We start from the raw sequence: 19,743 nt of genomic DNA on the forward strand, positions 1-19,743 counted from the left end.
GGGGACTGTAATCCAAGGCTTGAACCTTTGAGGCTCATCGCTAGGTGTTACAGTTCCTGCAGGGGGAGGTGTGAAGCACGTCCACACAGGACAGGCTTTGTTTCTGACCACAGAGTGCACAAAAGGCACACACCCAATGTGGTCAGAAACTCGCCTGAAAGTGGCAGGCTGGCACAGACCGGTCAGTCTTACACTACCATGTGGGCTAACATACAGGGGGAATCTCTCAGATGCCCTCTGTGTGCATTTTTCAATAAATCCCACACTGGCATCAGTGTGGTTTTATTATGCTGAGTAGTTTGATACCAAACTTCCCAGTATTCAGTGAAGTCATTATGGTGCTGTGGAGTTCGTAATGCCAAACTCCCAGATCATATACTTAGGCCCATATTTATACTTTTTGACGCTAAACTGCGCTAACGCAGTTTAGCGTCAAAAAATTTTGCGCCGTCTAACGCCATTCTGAAGCGCCATGCGGGCGCCGTATTTATGGAATGGCGTTAGCCGGCGCAAGCAGACCGGCGCTGCCTGGTGTGCGTGGAAAAAAACCACGTAGACCAGGCAGCGCCGGCGTTGGGCAAAAATGACGTTAGGGCGTCTTAAAATGGGGCAAGTCAGGTTGAGGCAAAAAAATCGTCTTAACCCGACTTGCGCCATTTTTTAACGACGCCCATCCCCCATCAACATGACTCCTATCATTGTAAAGATAGGAGTCATGCCCCCTTGCCCAATGGCCATGCCCAGGGGACTTCTGTCCCCTGGGCATGGTCATTGGGCATAGTGGCATGTAGGGGGGCACAAATCAGGCCCCCCTATGCCAAAAAAAATTATAAAAAAAAAAAAAAAAAATACTTACCTGAACTTACCTGAATGTCCCTGGGGTGGGTCCCTCCAGCCTTGGGTGTCCTCCTGGGGTGGGCAAGGGTGGCAGGGGGGGTCCCTGGGGGCAGGGGAGGGCACTCTGGGCTCATTTTGAGCCCACTTGTCCCTTAACGCCATGCCTGACCCAGGCGTTAAAAAGCGGCGCAAATGCGCCGTTTTTAGCCACGCCCACTCCCGGGCGTCTCTTTTGCCCGGGAGTATAAATACCACGTAAAGGCCTGGGAGTCATTTTTTAGACGGGAACGCCTCCCTTGCATATCATTAACGCAAGGAAGGGGTTCACGCTAAAAAATGACGCACATTCCGGGAACTTTGGCGCTATACGCCTCTAACGCCATAGTATAAATATGGCGTTAGTTGGCGTTAGTTTAGCGTCGAATTTGCGTCGAAAAAAACGACGCAAATTCGGCGCAAACGGAGTATAAATACGGCCCTTAATGTGGCTACACTGCACTTTCAATGTCTAAGAATGGACTTGGGCACTGTAGGGCCATATTGCTCATGCAGCTATGCCCTCACCTGTGGTATAGGGCACCCTGCCTTAGGGCTGTAAGGCCTGCTAGAGGGGTGAGTTACCCATGCCACAAGTATTGGTTTGTGTGCATGGCACCATGAGGGGAGTGCCATGTCAACTTAGCTTTTTTCTCCCCACTAGCAGCTGCAAGGCAGTGTGCAAGTGCTGAGTGAGGGGTCCCCAGGGTGGCATAATACATGCTGCAGCCCTTAAAGACCTTCCCTGGCCACAGGGCCCTTGGTGCCATGGGTACTTTTTACAAGGGATTTAACTGTGTGCCAGGGCTGTGCCAATTGTGGGAACAAAGGTACAGTTTTAGGGAAAAAACACTGGTGCTCAGGCCTGCTTAGCAGGGTCCCATCACACTTTCAATCAAAGTTGGCATCAACACTAGGCAAAAAGTTGGTGGGGGGGTAACCATGCCAACAGTGGCATTTTCCTACACCTATTTTTCACTCTTTATATTTCACCAAATTAGTTGCTGTATACCCAGTATACAATGAAAACACATTGCAAGGTGCAGCTCATTTATTGGCTCTGGGTACCTAGGGTTCTTGATGAACCTACAAGCCCTACATATCCCCACAATAAGAAGAGTCCAGTAGATGTAATGGTATATTGCTTTAAAAAATCTGCCATAGCTGGAAAAAGTTATAGAATAAAACGTGGACAGAAATGACTCTTTTTTCACCTCAATTTCCTTTTTTTTAATTTTAGCTGTTACTTTCTGTAGGAAAACTTTAAAGGATCTACACAAATGACCCCTTGCTGAATTCAGAATTTTGTCTACTTTTCAGAAATGTTTAGCTGTCTGGGAACCAGTATTGGTTTTACACCCATTTCTGTCACTAACGGGAAGGAGGCTGAAGGCAAAAAAATAGTAAAAGTGGGGTATGTCCCAGTAAAATGCCAAAATTGTGTTGAAAGTGTGTTTTTCTGATTAAAGTCTGCCTGTTCCTGAAAGCTGGGAAGATGGTGATTTTAGTACTACAAACCCTTTGTTGGTGGCATTTTCAGGGGAAATTACCACAGGCTTTCTTCTGCAGGCCTTTTTTCCATTTCTTTTTCAAAAAATGAAATTTTTATCGGTATTTTGGCTAATTTCTTGGTCTCCTCCAGGGGAACCCACAAACTCTGGGTACCTCTAGAATCCCTAGGATGTTGGAAAAAAAGGACGCAATTTTGGCGTTGGTAGCTTATGTGGACAAAAAGTTATGAGGGCCTAAGCGCGGACTACCCCAAATAGCCAAAAAAAGGCTTGGCACCTGAGGGGAAAAGTCCTGGCAGCGAAGGGGTTAAGTATGCTGACCTTGTTACACAACTCTACCATGATGTTGATGCTGTGTAGTTAAATTAAACCAATGATTTCTTTGTTGCTTTATCAATTATTTTGTTTGTGTAAAAACTGTTAAGTATACTTATATTAGATGAGGCGCAGTCTACCTACTGGCATGAATTTATGACATGTGGTTTGTTTTGGAATCGGTTTGTCTTCCTTAAAACTTGAATAAAGATTTTTCAAAAACACAAATATGCGCCTTGTTATATCTCTGCTGATATTTTGGTTTACTCTAGGCAAAAATGTTGATTTGTTCAGAAAAAGTAATCTACATCAAACTATGCAATAAGTATTTGTCTTTTAGAAAGTGGAAACAGATCACCCTAACACTGACATAGGAGCCATATTGACCACAGAGCTTGTTTCTTCCATTAGCTGGCAATTATTACACAATTTTGAATACTTAAACTGACAAAATCTACTATTATTGTTTATCATTAGCGATTACCCATATAAGAAGCTTTCACTCAGTATAAAAATACTAAGGCTGTCTTATCAATAGATGTCAATTTAATGGACATGCAATATTGCAAGTGTGTGGTGATAGTTTTATTGTTGTTATTTCTTTGATTCATCTTCATCCGTGTGTTTCTTTACATAAAGTACCTATGTCTCAGCAGGTTACTTAAGGTCTCATTAAACAACTATTCATCTTTACTGTCTTCATGGAGCACATCTCTGGCCCTTCAGCATGGCATCTACATGTTCATATAGACCATTATGACCAATAATGTATACCCTCCATACTGCCTTCAAACAGCCCTTCAGAACCTGACCATTCACCCTTTACTGCACACTAGACCATGATCAAAACATGCCCGGCCCTCATTCATGTCAAATATACATAGCCCACCTGCTAAACCTTCACTCAGGGACTACTAGGTTCCACACGGCCCCCTATTGCTCCACTAAGACTCCTACCCTGGGTATGGCCACAACTACACCATTTACATCACATGCACCTAATATGTTATGCTCCTGCATTCTCTATGCAGTAGAAATAGAACACTTCTCCAGTTGTTCTCTACACAATATGTTTCACTCCACAGAAATGACAGACTCACCAAAACACTTTTCATTCGTACATGCACGCACCTGCATGCTTCTAATGACTTGGGAACAGTGTTTCTTGGCCACGCTTGTGCCAGCAAAATGCGATATACATGGAGATGACATTGAGAATGGTCTCTCTGGCTTCCTAACTCCATAAGTCCTCTCCCTGATTTCATAGGTGTTTCAGGCCACATCAATGATGGGAGGATGCTATGTAAATGTCAAGCTCAATGACATAACTGACTCCAAAGTTGCTTTTTCTTTTCAAGATTTTTAGAAATTTCACTCTCAGCTTTAACTTCAACTGATGAAGCGGGACAGATGAAGAATAAATCAACCCAATTATAAAAACTCATTGTATTGATTTGTAATTGCATTTATATTTCCCTTACTAGCACTGATAAGGCATTTAAGTTTTTTTTATAGCAGGAAGCATGCTACTCCATAACCCAAACCTAGTGGTTAACCCAGTGGTTATTTATTATTTGTGAAAACATGTTAGCTACTGGGTTTGTCTGACACTCTGAGGAAACTGAAGTAGTCCCTCTAGCTTCTAATGGTGCCTATCATTGTTTACGTAGGAAGAGAGACCTTCCTTTGCTTACATTCTCCAGTAACAATTTAGAACATCATGTTTTGCAATATTCCCTGTTGTTTTGTACTTCTCCGTGCTATCCACAAAGGATCTCCTTCCCTAGGTCCTGTGTTTGGTTCCTTTGCAGATTTAAACTTTGAAACTCTTTTGAGATGTTCAGAAAAAGGCAATTGATACGTGCATTCCAAATATGTGGCCACATTATTTTATTGTTATGGACTACTGAAATAGAGTGCTAAACACACAGCATGTATTTTTGAAGGGTATTTTGTTTAGACCCGGGCTTTGAACTCTGCTCTGCCACCAGAGTTATTGGAATTGGGGCACTTCGCCCTTCACAGAGTACCACAGAGTTCCCGAATTCTGCCTTCTGGCATGGAGCAGAGTTCATTTGCACATGTGAAGCTTGATTTGGCGTTCGCACATGAGTGCCACCTTACTCTTGGGCTACCAGAGTGAACGTGAGAGACTTTGCATCTCATCACACTGCTTGCTGCAATGTACACAATACTTTTTGTTCAATTATGCTGCTTTTGGCTATGCATGTGAGACTGTGTTCTCTTGCGCTGCTTCCAGCTGTGATGTCAGCCAAAACAGTGCTGCAAGTGTTAAGGCACCCAGAGTGGAATTTCTACTGGAGATGCCTCTAAATCCGGTCAAAAAGAGGTTTGTGATTGCATCTTCTTCTCCAATGGACCCTTCAAGTTGTTTTTCATGTGAGAGGCCTTTTTTTTTCAAACAGGAAGGAAGTGCCTCAGAGACTCCAACTTCCTGTTCCTGTCCAGCAGGCTCCTCCTAGTGCTTTCTCCATCTCCTGGCCACTTTTCACTTGGATTTTGAGGTGGAAGGATCACTCTCTTTGGCTCTTAGATATACCTTTTGATTTAAGGACTTTATTTTTGTGAAATCACAAAGTTCAAAAGCTTTTGTATAAGGGTGTTTTTTATTTGGGTGGGCATGCACCAGTATTTCTTTGCACTTTAATTTGATTTCTAAACTTTATAGTGGTGGGTGGCCTGGAGTTTCAGTGTGGGCCAAGTTATTATTTATTTTGCATTTCACTGATTTTTCATCTTTTGTAAAGGAACATTGTTGCACAGCTCAGTAGCTTTTTTACATGTTTGTAACATTTGCAATATTATGCTACTATGGACCAGTGCTAATAGTCATCAGGGCATAAAATAAATGTTTCAGTGGTACATATTTTTTAAACTTCGTTTAGGGCAGGGATTGCATTGGATTAAATAAAAAATGTTGGCTATTGGCATAGGAGCATGTGTGTTGTTACGAAACTTTAATATCTCAGTTAATTTTCATGTTTTGAATTGCTGAATTAATGTTAGTGTTTTCTTCAGTGCCTCCTTATGGCCAGTACATGTGTTTGTGTGTGTGTGTTTGTGTTTGTCATTGTCCACCATTTATCTTTGTTTTCCTTGCTGTGTGGCCAGGGTCCATTTTGTGTAGACTATGTCCATAGGCTTGCATGTGTTCTTTGTTCTTCATGCCTCCTTGTTCCAGCTGTTGTTTGACCATGTGGCTTGTGGTAATTTTGTGCAAACAGCCAGTGTGTCTTTGCCATAGGCTTGCATGTGTTCTTGGTTCTTGTTGTTGTCGTTGTTTGACCATGCGGCTGACAGCCATTTTGTGCATACAGCCAGTGTTCCTTTGTCATAGGCTTGCATGTGTTATTTGTTCCCCATCCCTCCTTGCTCCTTGCTGTTGTTGTCTGACCACGTGGCTGGCTGCCATTTTATGCACCCTGCCAGTGTATTTTTCTCATAGGCTTGCACGTGTTCATTGTTCCCCATGCCTCCTTGCTTCTTGTTTTAGTTATTTGCTTATGTGGCAGGTAGCCATTTGTTCATCCAGACATTGTGCCTTTGCCATAGGCTTGTATGTGTTCTTTATTTTTTTCCCGTGTCTCCTTGCACCTTGTTGTTGTTTGATCATGTGGATGTCAGCCATTTTGTGCATCCAGTCAGTTGGCCTTTGTCAAAGACGTGCATGTGTTCATTGTTCTCCTTGCTCCTCTTTGTTGTTGTTTGACCATGTGGCTTCAGCCATTTTGTGCATGCAGCCAGTGTTCCTTTGCCATAGGCTTGCATGTGTTCCTTATTTATTCCACATGCCTCCTTCCTCCTTGTTGGTTTTGTTTGACAATGTATCTGGTGGCCATTTTGTACATCCAGCCAGTAACTTTTTGCGATAGGCTTGCACGTGTTCTTTATTTATTCTTCATGCCTCCTTGCTCCTTGTTGTTTTACCATGTGGCTGGTGGCCATTTTGTGCATCCAGCCAGTGACTTTTTGCCATAGGCTTGCATGTGTTCTTTGTTCCCCATGCCTCCTTACTCCTTGTTGTTGCTGTTTGACTATGTGACTGGCAGCCACTTTGTTCATCCAGTCAGTATCTTTTTGCCATAGGCTTGCATGTGTTCTTCACTCCCCATTCTTTCTTGCTTCTTATTGTTTCTGGCAGCCATTTTGTGCATCCAGCCAGTATTTTTTTATGTTTAGTTTTATTTTTTTTATTTACTTTCTTGTTTTTTATTTTTATTTTAATTTGTCTTAAATTTTTTATATTGATTTTTTAATTATTTATTGTGTCAATGTATTTAACCCCTTGGGTGCCCGGGACGAGTTCCCCGGTGCCGAGGACGAGACCACCTCGTCCTGCTATGGGCCCCCGGGGGGAGTGCTAGCGCCCCCCCCGATGGCCAGGCACCCCCCTCCCCTGGGCAGGGATGGAAGGGGAATCGCAATCGTGCGCTGACCTCATCAGAGGCCTTCCCCTCGGCGCTGGAAACTCAGCTTTCAGCTCCGATCGGAGGAGAAATGCAAAAGCATTTCTCCTCCGATCACGTGGAGGGGGCAGAGAAGCCTGAAAGGAGAGGAAAGGCCTTTCCTCTCCTTTCAGGCTTCTCTGAGCATTCTGCTGCCCGATCGCGATGCAATCGGGCCACAGAAATGCCACTAAACACCAGGGAATTTATTTGTTTTTTATTTACTTGACAAGGAGAGCGGCCCCTTGGGCAAGGGCCACTCTCCAGGGTGGCAATTTTTTTTTTGCCTGTTTCTGTCCCCCATGGGGGCAGATCGGCCTAATACAATTAGGCCGATCTGACCCCGAAGGGGCAGAAACCCCCCTAGACACCAGAGATTTTTTTGTTTGGTTGTTTTTGTGTTTTTTATTTGTGGGGAGCGACCCCTTAGGCAAGGGTCGCTCCCCTGGGGGCAAAAAAAATTCTAGGCCATTTTTTCCCACGGCCTATTTTTATTAGGCCAATCTGCCCCCAAGGGGGGCAGAAACCACTAGACACCAGAGATTTTGTTTTTTTATTATATGTACACATAAGGGGAGCAGCCCCATGGGCAAGGACAGCTCCCCAGGGGGGCAAATAATGTTATGTCTGTTTCTGCCCTCCCTGGGGGCAGAAACCCCGCCAGACACCAGGTACTTATTTTTTTGTTTGTTATATGTGGGGAGCGACCCCTTAGGCAAGGGTCGCTCCCCTGGGGGGCAAAATTAATTCTAGGCTGTTTCTGCCCCCCTTGGGGACAAATCAGCCTATTTCTATTAGGCTAATCTGCCCCCAAGGGGGCAGAAACCACTAGACACCAGGGATTTTTTGTTTTGTCAGTTTCACTTGAGGGGAGCGACCCCTTAGGCAAGGGTCGCTCTCCTGGTGGGGGGCAAATTTGTTTTAGCCAATTTCTGCCCCCCTTGGGGGCAGATCAGCCTATTGTAATTAGGCTGATCTGCCCCCAGGGGGGGCAGAAACCTCTAGGCACCAGGGATTTTTATTTATTTTTTATATGTGGGGAGCGACCCCTTAGGCAAGGGTCGCTCCCCTGGGGGCAAAATTATCTTTGGGCCATTTCTGCCCCCCTTGGAGGCAGATCGGCCTATTTTTATTAGGAGAATCTGCCCGTAGGGGCAGAAACCACTAGACACCAGGGATTTTTATTTTTTTGCGAAAATTTCACGCAAGGGGAGCGACTTCTTAGGCAAGGGTCGTTCCCCTGGGGGGCAAATTTATTTTGGGCCATTTCTGCCCCCCCTTGGGGGCAGAGCTGCCTATTTTTATTAGGCCGATCTGCCTCCAAGGGGGGCAGAAACCACTTACGTACCAGGGATTGGTGTGTGTGTTTTGTTTGGGGGGGCAGCCTCTTGGGCAAGGGTCACTCCCCAAGGGGGCACATTACTGTTGGCCATATCTGCCCCCCAAGGGGGGCAGAAAGCCCACTAGAGACCAGGGAAGATTTTTTTTCAACATAAGAAGGTGGGGGTATGGCCATACCCCCACCGAAAATAAATGGGGCCAAAGTTGTTATGCCCACCAGTGGGCAGATGGGGCAATTACCCCCGATCCACACCCAGGGAGGCAGGAAGTCTACTAAATGCCAGGGAATTTAAAAAAAAATAGTGGGGTGGTGGTTACCCACCCCAACTGAAGGGGGTAACAGTCTTCCAGCTCTCCCCCGCACACTAAAACATCTTATCCCGCGGCAAGCAAGTGGACATTTGATTATTTGGGGTTTTGGTTTTACATTTGGGCCATGAGAGCTTGGCTAACTCTCAAAATCGTCCAACTTGGAATGGTGAGGGCTGCACTTTTTGGACAATGGGATGCTGCCATGTAGAAAAATCCACAAGACCTAGACACATCTGAAAAGTAAACATCTGGGTGAGTCCGGGTGGTGTGCTTCACATGCACCCCGCACCATTTTCTTACCCACAATGCCCTGAAAACCTCCAACTTTGCTAGAAATCACCCATTTTCCCCACATTTTTGTGATTGAACCTACAGGAATCTGCAGGAATCCACAAAATTCCTACCACCCAGCATTGTCTCATCTATACTGATAGAAATTCTGCCCCACTTGTCAGCCTAAAAATTTTTTTTTCCAAATTGCCCTTTTGGACCCGCTTTGGTTCCCCCTCAATTTGGACATGTTTACTCCCTCGGGTGTCTAGTTTTCAGAAATGTCTGGGTTTGGTAGGTTTCCCTGTATGGCTGCTGAGCCCAGGACCAAAAACGCAGGTGCCCCCCGCAAAAACAGGTAGTTTTGTATTTGATCATTTTAATGTGTCCAGATAGTGTTTTGGGGCATTTCCTTCTACGGACACTGGGCCTACCCACACAAGTGAGGTACCATTCTTATCGCAAGACTTGGGGGAACGTTGGGTGGAAGGAAATTTGTGGATCCTCTCAGATTCCAGAACTTTCTGTCACCGAAATGTGAGGAAAAAGTGTTTTTTGGGCCAAATTTTGATGTTTGCAAAGGATTCTGGGTAACAGAACCTGGTGAGAGCCCCTCAAGTCACCCGATCTTGGATTCTCCTAGCTGTCTAGGTTTCAAAAATGTGCAGGTGTGGTAGGTTTCCCTAGGTGCTGGCTGAGCTGGAGGCCAAAATCTACAGCTAGGCACTTTGCAAAAAACATGTCAGTTTTCAATGTAAAAATTTGACGTTTCCACATTGTGTTTTGGGGTGCTTCCTGTCGCGGTGCTAGGCCTACCAACACAAGTGATGTACCACTTTTATCGGGAGACTTGGGGGAATGCTGGGTGGAAGAAAGTTTGTGGCTCCTCTCAGATTCCAGAACTTTCTGTCACCGAAATGTGGGGAAAAAGTGTTTGTTTGGCCAACTTTTGAGGTTTGCAAAGGATTCTGGGTAACAGAACCTGGTGAGAGCCCCACAAGTCACCCCATCTTGGATTCCCCTAGGTTTCTAGTTTTCCAAAATGTGCAGGTTTGGTAGGTTTCCCTAGGTGCCCGCTGAGCTAGAGGCCAAAATCCACAGCTACGCACTTTGCAAAAAACAGCTCTGTTTTCTTTGGGAAAATGTCATGTGTCCTCGTTGTGCTTTGGTGCATTTCCTGTCACAGGCGCTATGCCTACCCACACAAGTGAGGTACCATTTTTATCGGGAGACTTGGGGGAACATAGAATAGCAAAACAAGTGTTATTGCCCCTTGTCTTTCTCTACATTTTTTTCCTTCCAAATATAAGACAGTGTGTAAAAAAGACGTCTATTTGAGAAATGCCCTGTAATTCACATGCTAGTATGGGCACCCCAGAAATCAGAAATGTGCAAATAACCACTGCTCCTCAACACCTTATCTTGTGCCCATTTCGGAAATACAAAGGTTTTCTTGATACCTATTTTTGACCCTTTATATTTCAGCAAATGAATCGCTGTATACCCGGTATAAAATGAAAACCCACTGTAAGGTGAGGCTCATTTATTGGCTCTGGGTACCTAGGGTTCTTGATGAACCTACAACCCCTATATATCCCCGCAACCAGATGAGTCCAGCAGACGTAATGGTATATTGCTTTAAAAAATCTGACATTGCAGGAAAAAGTTACAGAGTAAAACGTAGAGAAAAATTGCTGTTTTTTTACCTCAATTTCAATATTTTTTTATTTCAGTTGTTATTTTCTGTAGCAACCCCTTGTATGATCTACACAAATTAACCATTGCTGAATTCAGAATTGTGTCTACTTTTCAGAATTGTTTGGGTTTCTGGGATTAAGCATTGGTTTCACACCCATTTCTGTCACTGACTGGAAGGAGGCTGAAAGCACAAAAAATCATAAAAATGGGGTATGTCCCAGTAAAATGCAAAAATTGTGTTGAAAAATGTGCTTTTCTGATTCAAGTCTGCCTGTTCCTGAAAGCTGGGAAACTAGGTATTTTAGCACCGCAAACCATTTGTTGATGCCATTTTCAGGGAAAAAAACCACAAGCCTTCTTCTGCAGCCCTTTTTTCCCATTTAAAAAAAAACAAAAAACGAAATGTTCACTGTATTTTGGCTATTTTCTTGGCCTCTTTCAGGGGAACCCACAAAGTCTGGGTACCTCTAGAATCCCTAGTGTGTTGGAAAAAAGGACGCAAATTTGGCGTGGGTAGCTTATGTGGACAAAACGTTATGAGGGCCAAGCGTACCCTGCCCCAAATAGCCAAAAAAAGGCCTGCCACCTGAGGGGGAAAAGGCCTGACAGCAAAGGGGTTAATTATGTTTTTTGCCTTAATACATTCATCAATCCATCCTTCCATTCACCTTAGGTGCACAGCCATGCTACAGGATTCAATTTCTTTTGGTCTACAATAATTCCATTTCTTCCTGCACATTCTGGCTGTGGTGCACTACAGACACACCAGCATCATAATTATTATTTTCTAATAATTATCTATTTCTCCTGGACCACCTTGCTGCCATAGGTTTTTTAAAGGACTATTCCAATTACCCGTGCACCTCTCTCTGACTACCACAGGTGTCTCCTTTAAAACATATGGAGATAAAGCAAAGAGGTATATCTGCATGTTGTGTTGCTTGATTTGAAATTAAATTTTACGGTGTACTGGTGTGATTTGACTTTACAATGTTTGATTAAGTTGGTATTTATAACATAAGTAACCAACCCCACTAATATTGTGTTCGTGTGTACTATTTCAACATGCAGCAAAGCTGCGTTCCACTAACTTTATTGTTTTCTTGCTTGTCTGCTTTTAGGTGAACAAGAAGAGAAGAAACATCACATTACCCGCAGTACAGCCAAAGAGAAGGTGTTTACGGTGCTTTCAGCCTTTTAATCTCTTCCGCTTGTGCAGCTTAGTGCAGCTTAGTGCAACTGCCAAGTGAGCAGTGGCACTGCCCCAAACAAAGTTGCTCCGAAGAAAGTAACCAGTAAGAAAAAGTAGCTTTCTACCAGTGGTGAGCTGACCGCAACCTTTTTTGGAAGATGTCTGCCTGCCACACCAGCCCAGGGAAAGGAACCTGGGAGCAGCACTCCTGTGTCAATAGCACCACCTCAAACTAAGCCAACGACCCTGTCTGTCAGTGAGGCAGCCACTGCAGTAATGGCGACGCCGACGAGCAGTGAAGTAAAATTTTATTTGTCCCTTTTGCAAGGTAGTACCTAATCATTTCAGGAAACAGAGCAAAGTGGACAGCAACTGCGGACAACATTAATAGATCTTCGTGAAGTTGGAGAATAACAGGAGGTCAAGCTTAATGCCAAGCAAGAACCTCCTCTTTTCGAATCAATGGCTCCCAGATCTCCAGCAAGAAAAAGGAAGGGTACTACTCCACCATCTCCTCCAATCACCACTTCTGATGACAATGATAGAGACATGGAGTGGACCCCTGGAGAGTCTGGGAGACACCAAGAGAGGCAAGGGAAAAGAAAAGTCCCAGGAAGCCTTGGAATCATGGAAGAGGATGATGATGAGGAAGATGATGATGATGAGCCAGTCATTGTGGAAGCTGGCACAGAGGAGTCCAACATTACTATAGAAACTACTCCAAGGGATGTGGCACAAGCAGCACCACGGGCTCCCATATTTGTAAGGCCCTAGCGGAAACCTGCACCACCCCTACCTCAGTAGAAGTATGCACTGCAGAGAGACAATCAACACACCCACCTACCTCCAGTTCTTCTTCAGGCATTGGCATTGGCCTAGTAAGAAAGTACTTCACCCCAGTTTTGGAACTTTTTTACAATTAGCAAACAGGAGGAGAACATTGCAATATTCTCCATTTGCCACACAAGTATTTCTCTAGGTAAGCCTAGTTCACATTACGGTACAGGAGGCCAAACTACCCATATGCAAAAACATCATGTAGTCTGGTGGAAAGAGCACCTAACATAAATTGCTGAACATAGCTGTGGTGATGAAGGCGAGAAGAGCTGGGAAACATCACCTACAACTGGTCAAATCACGGTGGAAGGTGAGGGAGAAGAGTGTGACGCAAAGCTGCCCTGTCCCCAGCAGCGCACCAGAATTACCCACCTCAGCGACCTCACAATGGAACAGGAAGACTCAGAACCAGATCCAGACATCAGGGCATATTGTGACTGCATCATGACGCACATCGGGTCTACCACCACCTACTTCTTGAAAGTCGCCTGCATCAGTGGCCCCAGAAAAGAAGAAAATCCAAGCTACTATTTCAGGCATGTTTAGGCAGGAGGGGCCCTAGAACCACAACCACCCAATGGCACATTTGTACAGTGGTAAGCTGGCAAAAACTGTTAGCGCTGGACCTCCTCCATTTTCCTTTTGTAGAAGGAGTGGGATTCTTCAGAATTGTGGCAGCCATGGATGGTTCAAAGTCAGACCTATTTTGCCAGGGTTACTGTTCCAGCGCTGCATCACAGTCGGCTGAAATTGGTTGGATAAGTTTTGCAGCAAAGTGGTGTCCACACTATCCACCTGATGACAGACATGAGACCAGTTGTCAGGCTATTGATTGCATGTGCATCACTGCACACTAGATCTCTTTTGCGGGGGTAAAGCAAACGCTATCCACAGGTGTTGGCCCTAAAGACATTTTTAAGAGCATTTGGCGGCATGCAACAGTAGCCATGTATGAAATCACATACAGCTGCAAACATCTTGGACACATTTAATAGCAAGGTGTCTGAATAGCTGTGACTCAGAGGTCTCCAAATTGGATTTGTTGCCATGGACAATAGCAGTAACATAGTCAAGGCCATGGCAGACTGTGGCTATTTCAGGGTCCTGTGTTTGTCACACTGCATCAACCTGGTTGTTCAAGACGTTCTAAAAAAAGAGACATAGGGGGTCATTACGACCTCGGCGGTCCTTTTGCAAGACCGCCGAGGGACCGCCGTGCGGAAGACCGCCTGTGCAGGCGGTTTGCCGCTCGGCGTATTATGACTGTTGGCTGCTCTCCATCGTTATTCCGACGGAGAGCCGCCAACAGCCATAGTGACGGGCGGCGGGGAAGTGGAGGTTGCTCCACCTCCATCGCCACGTCAACAGAACACCGCCCACCGAATCACGTCCTGTGATTCGGCGCGGCAGTGTGGTGTTGGCGGAGCTGCACCCATGGCTCCCGTCCCCTCCTGGAGGATCGACGGACCAGGTAAGTCGATCGTCCGTTAGGGGAGGGGGTGGGGGGGTGTTGGGTGTTGTGTGCATGCATGGGGGTCTGCGTGTGTGTATGTAGAGGGGGGGTGTGAGTGCGTGTATGCTTGCGGGGTTGTTGTGTGTATGGGAATGAGTGCGTGTATGTCTGTGGGTATGTCTGTATGGATGTGTGCATGTATGTTTGAATGTGGGTGTGCATGTCTGACTGTGTGTGTGGATGTAGGCATGTATGTCGGGGTGTGTGAGTGTGTGTGTTGGTGGTACCTGCATGCGTGTCGGGTGTGTGTGAGTAATGTTATGTTGGGGGTCGGGGTGGGGAGGGGGGCCCTGCCACCTTTGGGGGGGTGACAGGCTGGTGGGGGGTGTAGGGGAGGGAGTCGGGGTGGGGGTGGGGGGTGGTGAAGACCTCCATCAGTGCCAGGGAAGGAATTCCCTGGCACTGATAGTGCTTACTGCCATGGATTTCATGGTGGTTCAAACCGCTGGAAATCCACGGCGGTAAGCCGGGTCCAAATACCGCCGGCGGTATACTGACGGCCGCCAGGCTGGAGACCCAGGTCTCCAGCCCGGCAGTCGTCTCCGCCCTGGTGGGCGGGACGGAGAACCGGCGGATGACCATACCATGGCGGTAACTGCCATGGTCATAATACACCACGGTAAGACCGCCAGCCTGTTGGCGGTCTTACTGCCGGTTTTACGCCATCCGCCAGGGTTGTAATGACCCCCATAGTCAGCAACATAGTGATCACCTGCAGATAAATCCGTATTCATTTCAGCCATTCTTTTAAAGCCCTGAAGATGTTGCAGATTATTTAGCGTGCTAACAGAGTACCAGTTAAAGCCCTGATACTGGAGGTGCCAATACGCTGGACCTCAACCTATTATATTTTGTAACGTCTGTTTGAACAGTACAGACAGATCAATGACTGTGTTATTCAAAGTGTAGGGGATGCAATTGAGAAAGCTGTAACCATGAAGACGGACAAATAGGGCCTAGTCAAATGCCTGACACAGATGCTGCTCCCTTTTGAGGTTTTCACACAGGAAGTTAGCAAGGAGGACAGTACAATGGGCCAAGCTAACTTATGGTTGCATCTGCTAGAGAAGCAGCTAAAGAAGGTGTCTGTAAAGTTCACACTTAGAGGTGTGAACGAAAATGGAGAAGCCCATGCCTTGGTTGAGAGCCTAAGCTATCACTTGACTTGTAAATCAAGGCTGAAAAATTATATTATCTTGTCCAAAGAGTGCATCTGTTCTATCCTACTAGATCCAGGCTACAAAACATTTTTGGGGTGATGCCTTTAACTTCTAGAGAGGGCAGCCTTGTCTCCTAGTAGCCAACCCCGGAACAAGAACAACAGCAATAACAGCATCAGGAGAATCGGACCCAACCTCTGCATTGACTTAGTTTCAGGTGGCAGGTCTTATGTCCAGTGCAGAGGTGAAGACAAAAGAGGTCAAGCAAGTGGCAGCACAAATGACACTTCAGAGGATGTTCCAGGCGTATCTGATTGACCCAAAAGAGGTGTATGTAGATCAACACCCATTGTCATATTGGTATGGGAAGATGTGCCAATGACCACAGCTCACCAGGCTGGCACTAAAGTATCTGACTTGTCCTGTGGCCAGTGTGTCTGCTGAACGTGTGTTCAGTGCAGCTCACACAGTTGTTAAGAGAAGAACCAGTCTCTCACCTCAAAATGTGATGAGATTGACCATGATCAAAATTGACCAGCATTTTATACCACCTGATTATACTGTTCCCGAAACACCACAAGAGGAGGGAGAGGGTGATTGGTCAAAATCAAGATTGTTTGCTGACCAACTTCTGGGTGAACCACTTTCATCTGAGGACAAACTCTACTTTCCTGACTGAGTATACCAGTGCCACCATGGACATTTTTAATAATTTGTGATTGAACTTCTTTCTTTGCTAAAAAAAATAGTTAGTAGAACTTTATGTTTGTGTAGGATTTATGCTGCCTCTTCATTTTTAGTAACTTATGTGGCTAGATTGGAGTTGGGATCGTGTGCAGTGAAGAAGCCCCCACAGACAACATTTTATATCACCATGCTTGGATTGGGAGAGGTAACTCCTAACTATTGTACAAATGAATGGTGATACATTCAGTGATTGTGAGTGATGATTGATAATGTATGTGATGGCTGACAGTGATGGAGGGAATTCAACAAATTTGTAAACTTGATTTAGATGATTTGCAATGTTTGGGGGCTGATGGGTGATAATTTTTTCCTGAAAGTGATTAGCCTTTCAAACTTAGTATAATTTACCTGCAGGGTTCACTCCTTGTTTCTGGTTCTTCAGAGACCAGTCCAGTCACTTTAGTTACCAAACACAAATCTACGCAAAATACTCCAATTCTGTTTCTCTATTTGTTCTTCAACAGCAGTGCACTATACAGGTCTACCTCACTCAGTTTGGGACTGGGACGGAGTTACTCAGAATCAGGAGGAGGAGAATGGAAGGACTCAGGGCAGGACTACCTCAACAGCTAGAAGGAGAAAGTTATTGACTTCAAAGAGAAACCATGATGATGGCGAAGACTCTGAGGCCTATCAGCTCTGTGGACTGGAGAGAGGTGCATTGGTTTGAGAAATTCTGCTGAGTGTGTGTTTGCTGCATTGTAGGGTCAGATGTCAAACTCCTCTTTATGCTCTTGCTCTGCTTCTGAGTCTTCGTGGCACACTCATGACTCCTCATGAAGCTAACCTTGCCTCCTTTTGCCCTTCTCCTTTACTCTAAAATACAGTTACTATTTTTCAATACACAGGCCTTCTCTTAGTACTCTCCTGCATGAACAAAACTTTGTGAAAGCTCTACACCCCAGCTTACCTACCAGAGAGGTTCAACCAGACACCCAAGAGTGATGGACATTCCAAGAAGAATGGAGATGCATCACCCAGTTTGGCAAAACAGTATAATTTTCCTTTTAACAATCATATTTTTTAGAACTGGGTGAGTTAACTTCAATCCTCCATAATCTGTATTTTTCAAACCTAGAAGACATATAATTTAGAAATATACTATCTTTGGTCTCTCTGGGACAGAAGGACTGTAGGCAATGCATTTAACTGAACTGTGTCATACTTATCCCTTCATCGTTTCCTTCCACAGCAGATTGATGATGGTGTCCTGCTCAGCGCCCTGATGAATATTGTGGTTTCATTTGTGTAGTGTTTGTCTTTGTCACACCTTTCTCTAAACCACCTTTCCCATCCATCCATCAAGCCCCCTAACCCTCTTCCCCTGGGCTGTGTGACATATTGAGACATGACTTAATTTTATACCATAAATGGAGCACACACTTGCTGGGGCAGATGTGGTGAAAGCAACATCACCTCACTGCATGACCTTTTATTACCTGAGCAATATTCCACACCAGCCCGTCAACATCATCATTAAGGCCTTGTGTTGCATAAATGCTTAACCTTGTCCGTCCACGCCTGACTCTGAGCCCACTTATCCTGGCTCAAGGATTTAATTTCCTAAGCATAGGTGTAATTAACTACTAGCTCCCCACTGATCAGAATAAGTTGATATTGCTAGTTTTTATTATCATGGCACGTCTTCTTTACTGCCATTGTGGTAGTCTGGTCCCAGTCTTCCTAAAGTTATTTAATATATGAGCCAATAACTCTCTGTTTTCTTTCAATCTAGCTGACAGTGATGGATAACCCTTTGATTAAGCCTGCAGTTGGAGTTTGCATGGGTGGGAGTGGCATCTTGTGTCTTCCCTGTTAGCATGCTAGTCTGCTACTACTGCTACCACCCCTTAAGATAAGATGCCACCTTGGGAAAGCCCGGCAGTAAAAAGACTGAGGTATCAGCCCTCGTTCATATGTTCAGCTAGGAGAAGAACTATGGATTGAAGTGAACTTGTTTAGTTAGTAATTAACTTTTACTGAAGGAGATGTTGTTTGTGTGTATCTAGGTTTTTGTAGGCAAAATAGGTAATAACAATAATTTCCTAGTAGTCAATATAGTTATAGAGGACAGTACAGCAATAGTATAAGTAAGTGACATGCACTTTTTTGCAGATTAAAAAAAATACGCTACACTAAAAGACAGCAGTGTAAACTAAACACCAAAATAAGCATTTGCGGCATAAATGAAGTAAAATACATTATCCCCTTTTATTTTTACAAATAGAAACCCCACCCTTATGACCCACAATAGGCCCACCCCTCTCCCAAACAATTTACCTTGTCCCCAAAAGTCCAGTTGAAGTCCAAAGTAAAACAAAACCAGTCCCAACTCCTTTCCCACCCTCTCCACCCACAAGTCCCTCCCACCAAAACAAAAAAAATAAAAAAGGGCTCAGAAGAGGGCATTGTCTATTTGGGTGTGGAGCTGGTCCAGGATCTGCTCTATCCTGCTGAGCCAGCTCTCCATGCTGTCCATCCACCCATTGCAAGATGCACTCCAGCAATGCACTGTCAGAGCGGGAAGGGGTGCAAGCAGTTATAGCCAGGGCCCCTTACAGTTGACAGCAGTGCTGGTGATGCAATGGCCAGGAGGCTGGGGCTGGCATGCTGAACTGGCCCGGGTCAGAGGCAGCTATTACCGCCTCTTTATCCTCCAGGACCACCAGAAACTGGTATTCTGCCTTGATGGTCTCCAGCCTCTGCTGCCGCAGATGGGCTGCTATCTCCTGCCTGGGAGGTGGTGCTGGTGGACCTGCAAGAGTAGCTATACTAAGAAAAAAAAAAGAAGAAAAACAAATTCTAAACAATGCTCTGTGTAAACTCTTTTTTAAAATTAAGTAGTGGGTGGCACAGTAGCAGTACATTGCTGGTTCCTTAGGAACATTAGAATTTGATGTGATTATGATTAGGAGAGTCACAGAGCCAATTTTATTTGTTTGCTCACACGTCTCACATAAAAAGCACTGATTGTCTGGCAGAAACGAATTAAGGCAGAATAACCACAGATTAAAATAACAGTAATTAGATTTTTTTTCTTTGAAAGGCTTTTCTAGTAACTAAACAGACACTTTGAGTGGAAAAATAAAAATAAATTACCTCTCATTTATGAGTAAGGCATTATGCACTATGCAGCACAGGTTGTTGTGCTAAATTAATGGAGGCATGCTGGCCAGAGCTTTGGGTACTTTGCTAGTGTCTACAGGTGGGGCAGCTGTAGTTGATGATTATCTATCTTTAATTCCAATGGCCCTGTTCTTCTCCAAATGCCTTTCACGTTCTATCCTGACTTCAAAGACGCACATGAATAATAAATAAGATACTATGTCACACACACCGCATATAAAATGCACATATTATTATCCTGTCTGCTGTAAGTAGACAGTAGGGAAAACAATGCAGGGAATGAACAGGTTATATAGATTGTATTTGGCACGCAACATAGACTGTTCCTTGCGCCAAACTTGAAATCAAATCAGGCACTTAGTTCCACTTTACTCACTGTCCT

The sequence above is a fragment of the Pleurodeles waltl genome, chromosome 3_1 (assembly GCF_031143425.1).
Source record: "Pleurodeles waltl isolate 20211129_DDA chromosome 3_1, aPleWal1.hap1.20221129, whole genome shotgun sequence".
Lineage (NCBI taxonomy): Eukaryota > Metazoa > Chordata > Amphibia > Caudata > Salamandridae > Pleurodeles > Pleurodeles waltl.